This window comes from Marmota marmota, unplaced genomic scaffold (assembly GCF_001458135.2).
Source record: "Marmota marmota marmota unplaced genomic scaffold, marMar, whole genome shotgun sequence".
NCBI lineage: Eukaryota > Metazoa > Chordata > Mammalia > Rodentia > Sciuridae > Marmota > Marmota marmota.
In genome coordinates, this window is record NW_026000081.1 from 2,182,789 (window position 1) to 2,187,743 (window position 4,955).

Consider the following 4,955-nt stretch of genomic DNA (forward strand, 5'->3'; position numbering starts at 1 on the left):
TCATACCTCCCCTTGATCCCCCAGGCCTATCCCAGTGAGGTGTAAAGATTAGATGACATTTATTGGCTTCCAGGATGATGATAGGAGATGCTTTAGAGAGTGCTGAGTGTAAGTTTTGGGGAATGATCAGATGCCATTTCTCTCTTCTTGGAGATGCCTGGGGCTTCATAGGCTGTCAGAGTAGGAATATCCCACTTGGGTCCCCTGGGGGCTTGTTGAGAATGACCTCTTCCCAGGGCTGCTGTTTGCTCCCTTCCCCAGCACAGAGAGTCCCCTGCTGCTGTTGTCTTAAGTAGAATGTGACAGCGCCTCAGTTCCCACCAATAAGCCAGGCCTCCCTGCCAAAATTCAGTCCTAGCAGTTAGAAAAACTCCACCCCTGGTACATTCCTGTGGCAAGCAGCAGGACTGCTCAATAGCAGATTCCAAACTTTTTGATAACACACATTTCCCTGTAAATACATTCCTGAGCATTCACCCCAACACAAGTATGTTTACCTACAGATTGAACTGTTTAAATATGTACATGAAGAAAAGCAAACATTTAAGTGATGACATTTATAATTAAATAAACAGAGGTCAGACTATGTTCTTCCTACACCTCAATTTATAGACCCTCCCCCATCAGTCTCTCCAGATCACTGCCCATTGTAAATGAATATACAGACAGCGCTGGAGGGTTTATTTCACATCTCTAGTTTTCTTTTTGGTGAATGGCTTATGCTTTCACTTGGGCCGCGCCTATCTTGGATAGCACCTTTGGAGCTGGGTGCTAAGGGACGTGAGTGTTCTCAAGAACAGGACAGTAGCAGAGCTGCAGGCCACAATGACCCTGATCTGGTTGCCCTCTGCTGACTTTGGTGGTTGGGGGTGGGGTAGGAAGAACAGCGGAAGTGTTGTGTGATGTGTTCCTCTCCTGTGACCATGTTGGCAAGCAACCAAGGAGTTAGAAACAGGCGGACATGAGTTAAGGGCTTTTTGAAAAAGAGAACTGTAAATGGAAAGGAAGCTCAAAACCTTGTCTTGCTGAGCTTGGTTCCCCGGTGTTGGGTAGGGAAATAACCCTTCACATTTATTGGGGAGAGGGTAAGAGAAAAGATGACTCTGCTGTATACAGACTGTCAGAGTTATTGAGACAGTGAGGGACCACCAAGGGACAGAAGATTAAAACCCCAAGGACCCCTTAGCCCCTGACCTGTCATCTATCAAAGGAATGGTACAAAGAAAGCATGGAAAAACACTGAAGGCCTTAAGTCACTAACCTGTCAATTCCTTCAAATTGGCATGCGTTTGTCCCCCTTTTCTTTCCTCCTTCTCTATTATACTTTTCAACTATCTTATAGCCAGGGAGTTGTACTACGAAAATGGAAATATTGGTGTCAGAACATCTCCAAAAGCTAGGTGCAGTGGTGCACACCTATAGCCCCAGCAACTTAGGAGGCTGAGAAAGGATCACAAGTTCAAGGCCAGCATAGGCAACTTAGTGAGACCCTGTCTCAAAAAGGGCTGGGGATATAGCTCAGTGATGGAGTACCCCTGGTTCAATCCCTAGTATTGAAAAAAAAAAATCTCCAAGGATAAAGTAAACAGCTGCTTATCTGTATCTTCCATAAGGAAGACATTCCCTGAAAAATTATGACACATGACTAGTAGAAAATGACCAGACTCTAGCCCAGCCTGGCAACTTGATAAAAAACTGGATCCTTCCTTTGGGGAGCAGGCTGATCTCTTTCTATCAGTGCTCTGTCAGGTAACACTACCCCTCATTAAAGCTTTGCCTAGGTGTTCATGTTCCTTGGCTTGATTTCATTTCTGCAGTCGCTGGGTCAGAAGTTCCCATGTCTGGCATCATCATGAAGGATTCTGGTAACAAGGGAATGACTGGAAGAAAAAGGAAGAACCCACTTTCTGTGTGTTATCTGTCCATTTGCCTTCTCACCAGTATCTGCCCAGGGCTGGGCTGGGCATCAGAGTCAGGGTTCTGATGTGACCTCCAGCGGCCTTCAGGGAAAAGGCAAAGGGATAGTCACAAGGACTGAAGAGGGTCAAGATGAGGAAAGGAACCTGGGCCTTCATGCCTGGGAGATGTGTGACTGAGCCCCCCTCCGCCTCCACCTTGGGTGGGAAATGGACTTTGATGAATAGGTCACACTAATGTATACTTTTTCTACCTCAAGTTTCTTTTGTTTATTGGAAAAACTCCTTGGAAAATGTCATCATTCTTTCATCTGAGCCAAAGAGGAAGATGAAAGGAATAGACTTATGTAGAACATAGGCTCTGGTGGGGGAATCAGGGTAGGACCTCAGGATGGCTTTAGAAACCTTGAGGGGAGCTCCACTGGTACATAGCCAGCAGAGGGAGGCTCTGGTGGCACTGAGGTGGCAACCTGTCCCTCCCCAAAGGGCTCCTGGCCCTTGTGTATACGTGAGATTCCCTGGCAGGATGATGGAACTGAAGTTAGCCCCTCTGAGGGTGAGTGGGTGGGGTGCTGCTCTCCACAGGCCTGGCCCCCAGGGACAAAGGGCTGGAAGTGCACAAGAAGGTTTTGCAGTGCCAGCTGCCCGGTCAGCAGTGAGTTTTCTAGTGGCCGCCCAATTCAGCCCAGCAGCAATCTGACCCTTGTTCAGAATGTAACGGGGCTCACTTGAGGCATCTCTTTTGGCACCTCCACAGACAAGCGAGGTGTAAATTGTACTGACCTTGGGGAGCATGGCTTCTCCTGACATCCAAGGTCTTCCTTCTCCTCAGATGCCAGGAAGGATGTGACCAAAGCCTAGAGCTTCAGTTTTCTCAGACCAGGTCTGTGGCGGCCCCAGTTTTGTTTTCACCCTTCACAGAGTCTTGGGGAAAAGGCATTTTGAAAAGCCCTCTGGAAGCTCAGACCTCTGAGCTGCCCAAGGCCAGCTATGGCTTTGAAACTAAAGATTGCCAGGGATCCCGAAGTACCGGCATTGCTTAGAGAAACATTCAGAGATGCCTAGGGTGTGGTCTTGACTTTAGAAACCTGCCTGGTGGACAGTGATGGGAAAGGAGTGTGATGACCACAGAAGAAACTTGCAAAGGGTAAGTGTCACCTCCTTGAAGACATGAAACACAGATCAGAAAACAGGGAGGGACGTAGAAACAGGCAACGTTATTCTGAGATAAAGACCCCCACCACCACCATCAGTGCCTCATATTTGGTTTTAGAATCAATACACTGCCCGAGATCTGATTCCTGGGGATTTCAGCACCCATCCTTTTAACCCTGTGGGGCCTTGCCCATCCTGGCCCACCACTTGTCCCATACCTTATTGTCCTCCCCAATAGTCACTGGACCCTGAGTCTCTAAAGCAGGAACTGCAACCCCTGTATGATCTGAATTGTAAGCGTCCTGTTCTCAACACCTCCATATCAGAGACGGCTACTTGGCCACCAAAACTGTTATCCCATGTATAGTGTAGTTATCTCTGAGAAGTGGCTTCCCAGCCAGGGACACTTCCCAGCCCCCTTACTGTAGACCATGAGACTAGTTCTTGCCAATGAAATGTGAGTGGAAATGATGGGAATCACTTTTTGGTCAAGACCTATATGCAGATGATCATGGGATCCTTATGAAAAAAAAACCTGCATCCCTCATTCGCTGCTCAGAGAACTATCTGCTGAATAGGGACACTTGTTTTCAGTTCTTACACTAGTGAGAAAGAAACATCCATTATTTCTGCCATCTGTCTGGTTCATCTATTAGTCTATCCTAACTATTATATAATCTTTACTCCTTTAATCTCACTTCCTCTAATAGTTCAACATCAGCATTTTTGTTCGTTTGTTTTTTGTATTAGGGATTGAACTCAAGATCCCTTTACCTCTGAACTACATCCCTAGACCTTTATAAAAAATTTTTTTTGAGACAGGGTCTTGCTAAATTGCTGAGGCTGGCCTCAAACTCGTGATCCTTTTGCCTCAACCTCCCCAGTCTCTGGGATTATAGGTGCTCAGCAAACATCAGCAATTCTTCAGCACCACTGAGCTCTATGCTCCATTATCCTACCACCCTTTTGCTATCAGCACCCCTCTTGTGTTAATCACTTTTTTTCATGGCCATTATTTTTTTTTTCAAGTTTTTATTTGTTCTTTTTAGTTACATATGACAGTAGAATGTATTTTGACATTATACACACATGGAGTATAACTTCCCATTCTTGTGGTTGTTCCATGGCCATTATGACGCTGACTCTCTTGCATACTCACCCGAATCCCCGAATCCTCTTTCACCCCATTGCACCTACGTGGCAATACCCAACCCTGGTTAATTGAAGTTTCCAGCCAGGTGTGGTGGCACGTGCTTGTAATCCCAGCACCTTAGGACGCTGAGGCAGGAGGATCATAAGTTCAAAGCCAGCCTCAGCAATTTAGTGAGGCTGTAAACAACCTAGTGAGACCCTCTCAAAATAAAAAATAAAAAGGGTTGGGATTGTGCCTCAGTGGTTAAGTGCTCCTGGGTTCAATACCTGGTTCCAAAGAAAGAAAGAAAGTTTCTTCCCACTCAGGGCCTGCAGAGTCACAGAGAGGTCTACGGGGGAAATGGGAACTATGAGACTTGCACTGCATGGCCATCACCAGGAAATGCTGCCTCCAAATAGCCTGGCAATTCTACTGACTTCCCCCTTTTACTCCATCTCCCATTTCTGAGTGACTAGCACATATCTTTTTAAAAAAAAATATTTATTTTTTAGGTGTAGATGGACACAATGCCTTTATTTTATTTACTTATTTTTATGTGGTGCTGAGGATCGAACCTAGGGCCTCACCCGTGCTAGGTAAGTGCTCTACCATTGAGCTACAATCCCAGCCCCAATTAGCACATACATTTTTCTTCTAAAACTTCTAGACCTTTTCCCTCCTCATTCTCAATTGATAATCTTACTAGTTTCTAAGACCCACCTACCTTCTTTTTTTTTTTTTTTTTTTTTTTT

At 45.8% G+C, this 4,955-nt stretch overlaps 1 protein-coding gene across 3 annotated transcripts in view; it reads right to left on the reverse strand.

The window, feature by feature from the left end:
- The window catches only part of Mybphl (myosin binding protein H like), a 14,574-nt gene that overhangs the window by 6,045 nt on the left and 3,574 nt on the right, over positions 1-4,955 (reverse strand). The window lies entirely within an intron of this gene.